Below are 8,990 nucleotides of genomic sequence, written 5' to 3' on the forward strand. Positions count from 1 at the left end.
TCATACAGAAAAAGGTCTATAACAGAGTCTGCAGTGTGGGAAACAATGAGTCCAAATAATCTTGAAAGCACATTTGTGTTTTGCACAAATCATGCATTACATTAAGCTCATTTTCTATCAAAATGGTCAGTATTTCAAATCCCCAGTGCAAACCACAGTTCCTGAGCCAGAGTTATTATCCTTCTCTATAGCAATTATAATAAGGTTGCAGTCTAAAACAGAACTACTTGAGAATTCTCTTTATCAATGTGTCAATCAAAAAGTCATAGCACAGGATAATTTGGGAATCAACAGACATCTAAAGAACAGTGGTAGCTTCTTTTTCCAGTGGAGAAATGTAAATTTTGCCCCTTCATGGATAATTCATCTTAACTTAGAAATCATCAGGGAATCAAAATAAGGAGAGATGTTCATTTCTAGACTATGAATCACATGAGAGAATTGCAGACCCTGTTTTATATCTTTTCACACTGCTCTGCTTGAAAGATGATTTCATTTTTTTTATCCTCATTTCACATTGGACTAGCATGATTAAAATTCAAAATAACAAGTTTGTTTTCTTAAATTACATAATTGTTATTGAGGAAGAAATGCAGACTACATGAAGTTATTGTCTGAGGTAAATATTTGAGGTTAAAAATGTCTTTTGTTTTCTGCTCTTCTATTAAGTACAGCAAAAAAAATCCTCAAAATAACCACAATTAGTGTTTCCTTTGGGAATGGTTCACTTGCCTGTTGACTTTCCAAGCATCCCACAAGCCTCTGTTTCTTTTTATTTTGGTTAACAAAGTTTCCAGATCATCAGCCAGTATTGTGCTGACTTTTAAGAATATACTTCCAGTATCAATTTATTTACATCACTGTCAAATAAATGTGTTGGGACAACTGACTGACTACCTGGAGAAAAATGAGATACCTCACACTTTACAGCAAAATAAATTCCCGGGGAACCAGAAATTTAAGCAGGAAAAAAAAAACCCCACGAAGTACAAGAAAAAAATATAGGGAATTTCCACTTCTTGTAATAGTATCTCAGGTACTACAATTGACTTTCCTGCTAAGAACAACAAGGAAGAATATTTTTAAACACAGTTACCATAGGACCCAACTATCTACTCCTAGCTATTTGCCAAAGAGGAATAGAAGTATGTGTCCGCACAGAGACTTTCACATGAATGTTCATAGCAGTTTTATTTGTAAGTCAAAAACTGGGAACAATCCAAATGTCCATCAACAGTACGATGTTTGAGTACAATGTGTAGTAACAGAAAAGCTATTCCCACTGATTAATAAATATTAGTTGAACATCCATTCCAGGCCAGGCTCCTTTATGCATGTTACCGCATTTACCACTCCCCAGCATTCGGTAAGACAGGCACTGTTACTACGCTTTTCCAGAGGAGAAAACAGAAGCTCAAACAGATGGAGCAGTCTGTGCAGGTCAACAGCTGGGAAGTGGTGGAGCTGGGTTCCAACCTGATATAAATAATAGGCAGCGATAAGCATTTTATTTACATAGTCAATGTCTGTTAAATTAAACAACCCAATGAATTATTATATGTTACTTTTGCCCAGTTTACAGACAAGGAATTTGGAACTTGGAGAGTTGATCATGGCATACAACCAGGTGGCGGGACAGTTGTCTGAGCCCTTCCTCTGACTGTGCTCCCCTTGACAGCGAGACAGGTGTCAGGGCAGGGGAGAGGCGGTCCAGGACGCCAAGGAGCGGCCTGTGGTGCGAAGTGACAGATTCCAGGGGTCTCAGCCGCCTGGTTACAGGTTTGTTTATAACCATAACAATATAGGATATATATAAATAGCTGGGTATGCTTTAGCTAAATGTTCAGTAAATTTGCTTTTAATCATATCCATAGATCATGAGTATTACATCATCTCCGAGAACTTCTACATATAAAGGTCCAATGAAGGAACAATGGTAAGAGATTAGATGGGTCTGATGTAAATCCTCTGCAGCCTCGCAGCCCTGGTGCCCTCATCACAGGTGCCCTGGCTGACGGAGACCCCCAGACTCGATCTTCTTTGTCTCCTTAGAAGGATGACGTTAATAGAATATTTTTCCAGCCTGTTCTTGAAACCTGCCGTGGCCGTTCCTCCTCATTATCCTCCCTACGCCCCTCTGAGTCATCTCACCTGAAGGTCTTAGAGCTCTGCTTTATTTCAGGAGCTGCGGGCAAACACGTAGCTAAATAATGGTTTTATTCTTCCCTGATCTCATAAGTGTAGAATTGTGACTCAGTTACATTTTCCAGAGATCCAGCATTATGCTCATGCGTCCAGACAAGGAGTCAGACACATAAACAGTGCGGAGTTGCTAAGCAATGTAATTGCACTGTATTAATCGCGGCAATGGCACCCGTGCTCTCGGCGCCGTGATGGGGGGGTGGTTTCCAAACTAAAGTCCCAAGGGCACAGGGACAGGGAGGTACAGAAGGGTCACACATGTGTCTTTTGGCTTGAACCCCATATTCTCCTCCCCAAATCCCTTTGTATTGATTTCACACTTTGTAATCAGGGGTGGAATATGATGTGTAAGAGTGGGAGAGGGGGCTGATGATCTGTTGAATGCTGAGTATGTCTGTTAGCTGAGATATCAACACATTTGGGCTTTACTTGTGTGTGTGTATGTGTGTGTGCGCGCATATGAAATACTTCAATTCTACAAACACCCACAGCTAACTTCTACTGGTTCTTTAGTTTTTCCATTTAAATATCACCTTTTTTCCGAAAAGCCACCCAAGACTGGGTTAGGTGTCTCCTGGTATGAATATTTGTTGTTGTTCTTTCTGGTTATTAACATCCAAACCCCCTGCTGAATTTGGGGAAGGAGTCCCTTAAGTGTAGTATTTGTCGGAAGTTTTACTCCTCTTTCCATGGAGGAATCTGAATGAGGGGCGATTTCTCTCCCACCCCCTGGTAGTCCAAGTATCATCCAATCAGATTCTATTTCCTGGAATTTTGGCTCATGAGTGACTGCTAAAAAGGCAAAGAGATGGTGAGAATTCATTTTCTGTTCCCAGTGGCAGGGGTAGCTGCCTCCTAGGAGGGTGGTTCCTCCCACCTGGCATTTGAAGCCATCTCGGGTCCTTCGCATCTGTTGAGCTTGCTCCTCCAGTCCTTTTAGAGCCTGTAAGTCTCCTATAACCTCCACACCCCCAGCCCCCACCGCTTCTCCCATTGTCCTCCAGGAAATCTTTCTACCTACATCAGGCAGAATTATTTCCCAAGCTTGACCCAGGAACCCTGAATGAGCCACTCTCCCTTGAACTCACAGAGTCTTTGTGTTCGTTACGGCTGTCCTAACAAATTATCACAAATTTTGTGGATTAAAACAAAGGAATTTATTCTCTCACAGTTCTAGAAGCCCCAAGTCCCAAACCAGTGTCACGGGGCCAAAATCAAAGTGTTGGCAGGGCCACGCTCCCTCCAGAGACTCTAAGGGAGAACCTTCTTGCTTCTACTGGCTTCCAGCCTCTGCTGACCGCCATCATTCCTCGGCGTGTGGATTGTGGCTGCATCACTCCATTCTCTGCATCTGTGATCACACTGTCTTCTCCTCTCCTGTGTGTGTCTAATCTCCCTCTGCCTCCCTTTTATGAGGATACATGTGACTGCATTTAGAGTCCACCCAGATAATCTAGAATGATCTCCTCATCTTGAGATCCTTAACTTCATCACATCTGCAAAGAGCCTTTTTTGCCGTGTAAGTTAATATCCACGGCTGGGTCCTGGATATCTCTTGGGGGCCATTTTCGGCCTATCGTGGTAACTTCAGTTTGCTCCTGTCGTTCTGGTAGTCAGTTTACTTGTCCAACTCCCTTACTAGATTGTGAACTCCTGGCGCTCAGAAGTGCTTGTCTTCCCTGTCATTTATTCCTAGTGCCAGGCTTCTGGTAGGCAGGCAAATATAGTCATTGAATGAATCAACTAACAGGTTCACCCAAGATGCAGTCATTATTGCATCTTTTTTTTCCAGCACAAAGTTTGAAATTTAAAAATTTAGTGACAAACTTTCTCTTGTAATAGGCTTAATATCAGCATTATCTCTCTATTTAGTTGGGTTAATTTTGCTTTCAAACCTCTAATGGTGCTCCTTACCATAGGACCAAATCGACAGACGTGAAGCGTGTGCATCCCCATTCAACTCTCAGGGCAGACATTGCTAATCGATCATGACCCTTTTCCTCAAAAGCCCAAACACTGCCTTAGAATCCTTGACGTAGTGTTCCAGCCAGCTGTTCCCTATTGAGCAAAGTTGGCCTGCAAGTTAAAAATTTCACATCATCATACTTAGAAGAGAAAAAACCCAGCCTCCTCAGTCTGGTCCCACCTTGCTGAGCCACTTTCTCTCTCATTATTTCCCTCTATTTCAACCAGGATATCTCCACTCTAAGTTCCTGCATGGTCTTCTCCTCTCTCTCCTACCCTTCAGTTTCCAGGGCAAGTCCCCATGTCAAACAGGAGAGCATTTTCTTTAACCTTGACACATATAATCACTTCTTTTCATGCTGCCAAATGCAATTTGTTTTCTCCAATTATAATCAGCACCTACTTACCCCAGGAAGTCTCCTTCGCTTACTCCATCATACAGTCATTTAATTTATTGTCCCTCCCCAAAATGCAGTATGTTAAACACTTCATTTCTTTTCTGGGTTTCTCAGAGGAGACTCTCATGACCTGCCAAAAGGTTCTATTGATTGCCAAATGGTGCCGATATGGCCCCCAGCTACATTAGGTCTGGTTAGAGGACTGTTCCAAGAATGTGTGGTTCTGACCAACTGGAACGTGAACTCTACTTCTGGGCCAAGTTGGGAGGATCCACAAGACTTTACCCTCCCAACATGGTGATTTCAATGGCAAAGTGAGTGATAAGACTTTCAATAAAGTGGAGTAATCAGTAATCAATACCCTCCTTCTGTGCCTTCAGCATGGAGAATACAGCAAATGTTTCCCACGATGTTTTCTACTACATTACGTGCCACAAAACCCACTTAACCTTGGAGAAACAACAGTGTGCAAAAAAAAAAAAAAATTATTAAGCTGTTGTCTTTCTTCAGTTATGGGTTCTGGTTGTCAGATATATAATGTTAAACAGCCACAGATCATAATGTACCATCTTTCATCCAGGAAGATAAGCCAAAAGCTGGACATATTGCTTCAACCTTCTTTATGAAATAAGCATGTTTTGAAGGTGCATGATTAGACTTATTTTTTTAATCACCGAAGTCTGCTCTAGTTTGGATTTAGTTATTCCTTTCTTTTCGGTAATGGTTAAAATCTCTGGGATGAATTCTGATAGATTAACATAGTCAGACTGTGCTGGACATGGCTGGTGATGGAAATCTAGGCTGCAAGAACGCTCCCTCATCCAATGTCAGAGTTTGAGTGTGTATTTCTTGAAATCTCGGGAAGTAAAACTGGGGTCATGAGAGGCACATTGTGTCCTTTTTTCAGTGTATGGAAGACGTCACAAGGGCCTTTTATCATCAGGCTTCTCTCTGGCTGCTATATTTGGAGCAGCCTCATCTGATGTCCACAGATGGTCAGCCATGGCTAACCTGTCCCAGCTCCAGACCATCTCCTCCCTTTCTTCCCCTTTCCAGCTTTTGTCTCTACATCTTTGGCTTGAGAGCCCCAGCAGTCATGAATCCATCCCTCTTTCTCCTCCCACACTAACCATAAGTAAGACAATGCATGAAAAAAGCTTTTTATATTTTTGCAAAGAGTTTAGAAAATTCTTTACCCTCTCACTATTGGAAAGAGTGAATGAATGTACTTTTGTATCGATTTCTAAAGTGTTTGATTTTTGTTTTAAGTTGGCTCATTTTATGTTGCGTTCCCTTGTGAGTTCAACTTCCCTGACTCAAGAAGGAGCATCCCATAAAAAGTGGAAAGATTGTCCATTGTTGTCCCCAGGCCTCCAGAAGAATAGAGACTTAGCTAACCCAGCGTGGGTAACTTTGCCTTTCTCTTGCTCCTCTTTTGGAGACATTGTTGATGAGGGAAAAAATGATCAAAATGAAGATGACCATGGGACGAAAGAGAGGCAGATGTGAACCCTGGGGCTGGGTTGCCACCTTGAGCAACAGAGCAGGACAGGACTCTTTAAATGCCTTGCCTAATATGGCAGGATCATGTTAAAAGGATATAATGCTTCCTAAACAGTTTTGTTGTTTAGAGATAGTCAGAATCTCTAACATAATTGAGATGTCTCTTGAGAGTAAGTAAGAATTTAAGGGGAAAAATTAAAAGGAAAATCCTATTATGTAGATATTTGCAGTTAACTTCACTGCCAGTATCTTTCAGGGGGAGGAGGCAACCTTGAGCTCCTGCAACTAACAGTCCCCAAAGCAGCTTCCAGAATCCCATTTCTGCTCGTCCTCCAGGCCAGAAGCAGAGCAATTAGCAATCAGGTCCCTGCTGTATTATTCACTTTGCAGCATCAAAATATGGAAGCGTTGCTCCTGTTTTGGTTGTTTGCCAGCACACAATGCCAACCATCTGATATTTATGCTAAGTGGGATTCCTGAGAGGAGTATCAGTGGGGGCAGCTTACCAGCAAGACAGATTGTGGGGCGGCCTCTCGGCTACAGTAAATGGGCCTCGTTCCTCGGATGCCTGGAATTTCACTCCCGGTTGCAACATCATATAAATATCTCCTGGTTAGGGCTTTGGGGCAGACAAGCAACAATGATTAGTGTTTCTAACCAATAAGCCTTAATTTGAGAAAGGTTATTTTTTCCCCTATTACCCGGTTTCAGAAAGGCAAGGATGTTCTCAGAGAAAAGCCTTTACCTAGAAAGTGCTGGCTGCACACATGAAGGCATGGCGAGAGATAAGACCTTTCCAGGGCGGGAGACTCTCATTGTTTGCAGAGTGTTCTAGGACATCTCAACCTTTAATATGCTCACCAATTTCAAACCACAATCATAGTTCTGTGGTGGGGCCTCAGATTCTGATTTTTTTTAAAGTGTTTTATGTTTTTTCCCCCAGCATAAGCACATATGCATTTACTATTCTTTTTGTTCTTTGGGTTTTTTTTTTTTTTTTTTGGTGGGGGGGGCAGTAATTAGGTTTATTTATTTATTTACATTTTTAAAAAAATGGAGGTACTGGAGATTGACCCCAGGACCTCAGGCATGCTAGGCATGTGCTCTACCACTGAGCTATACCCTTCCCCAGATTCTGGTTTTTCAGTCAGCTTTTCGAGGATGGCCGATGCTACTGGTGCCATGGACCACTCTGAGGAACAAACACTTGTATCAGATTTTCATGTCAGGGCTGGCAAGGTATGTGTGAGAACCAGTTGGAAGCTGAATCACTCTGCTGTACACCAGAAATTAACACAACATGGTAAACCAACCATACTTCAATTAACAAAAAAAGAACCAATTGGAGGAAATCCTTTCAGGAAATACATTCCCCCACAAGGACTATCAAACTGGGGATAATAAGGAGCTTGTGCATTTTTTGTCGTTATTGAAGCATAGTTAGTTTATAATGTTGTATTAGTTTCTGATGTACAGCACAGTGATTCAGTTTTATACATATATATATACCCTTTCGTATTCTTTTTCATTACAGGCTATTACAAGGTATTGAATATAGTTCCCTGTGCTGTACAGTAGGACCTTGTTGTTTCTCTATTTTCTATATAGTAGTTAGTTGCAAATAACAGACTCCCAATTTATCCCTTCCCACCCCCTTCCCCCACTGGTAATCATTAAGTTTGTTTTCTAGGTCTGTGAGTCTGTTTCTGTTTTGTAAATAAGTTCATTTGCATTATTTTTTTTTAGATTCCACATATAAGTGATATCATACGGTATTTTTCTTTCTCTTTCTGGCTTATTTCACTTAGTATGACAATTTCCAGGTCCATCCATGTTGCTGCAAATGGCACTATTTTATTCTTTTTTATGGATGAGTAGTGTTCCATTTTGTATCTTCTTTATCCAGTCATCTATCAATGGACATTTAGGTTGCTTCCATGTCTTGGCTATTATAAATAGTGCTGCTATAAACCCTGGGGTGCATGTATCTTTTTGAATTATGTGTATTTTTAAAAGCATTATTGAGACATAATTCACGTGCCATAAAATTCATAATTTTAAGTGTACTACTCAATAGTTATTAGTATCAGTTGTGCAACCATCACCACAATCTAATTTTAAATAATTTCCACCAGTCCAAAAAGAAACAGTCTCTTTTGCCATCATTCCCCATTCCCACTTCCCAGCCCTAGGCAACTACTCACCTACTCCTGGTCTCTGTGGACTTGTCTTCTCTCAACCTTTCATATAAATGGAATGATCCAATATGTGGTCTTTTGTATCTGCCTCCTTTCACTTAAAATGATGTTTTGAGGTTCGTCCATGTCAGAGCATGTTTCAGGACTTTGTTCCTTTTTATAGTCACATGTACTTCCAAAAAGTTCAGGGTGATTCCACGGCTTCCTGGTTGAAGGTCACTGTATAAATACTATATTCTTTTAGAAAGTATTACCATTGTTCTTCAAAATGAGGAAGCAAGGAGGCCAAACAACTCCTGATAATTGCAACCAATCTCTTTTGACTGCAGACCCAAGGCTCTTCCTTGATGCTCACTCTATGAACCCAGTAGGTAACAGATCTGAGGTCACCTCGGGCATAAAGCACTCTTCCAAAGTACACCAGAATGCAACTGGGGTGCCTTTGTACCAGGCTTACCAAAGGGTGGCATGCAAAGAAACACTTCCAGCTTCAAGGAAACCTTGAAGAGGGATTTAAATCATTACTGAACTCCTGGGATGGAGCACATTACACTGCATGATACATCGTGAAGAAACTCCTCTTGGAGTGTCACGTCTCCTCCAAATTGCACCACGTACACCCGCCGCGCCCTCCCCCCGGATCTCCCTGGGTCTTCACCCTCCCTCATCCTGTTCCCTCAGACTCTGGCTCGTGGTGGCTGGCTTGCTTTCTGCTTCCTTCTCC

At 41.7% G+C, this 8,990-nt stretch overlaps 1 long non-coding RNA gene across 1 annotated transcript; it reads right to left on the reverse strand.

Moving 5' to 3' along the window:
* Positions 1-1,284: 1,284 nt before the first annotated feature.
* Positions 1,285-8,628, reverse strand: LOC116659871. The gene is made up of 3 exons (XR_004315238.1): positions 8,273-8,628; positions 6,575-6,687; positions 1,285-1,476 (listed from the first exon to the last, which is right to left on the reverse strand). It is a non-coding gene; the product is annotated as an uncharacterized LOC116659871 (long non-coding RNA).
* Between the last annotated feature and the right edge of the window lie 362 nt (positions 8,629-8,990).

The sequence above is a fragment of the Camelus ferus genome, chromosome 25 (genome assembly GCF_009834535.1).
Source record: "Camelus ferus isolate YT-003-E chromosome 25, BCGSAC_Cfer_1.0, whole genome shotgun sequence".
NCBI classification, from domain to species: Eukaryota; Metazoa; Chordata; class Mammalia; order Artiodactyla; family Camelidae; genus Camelus; species Camelus ferus.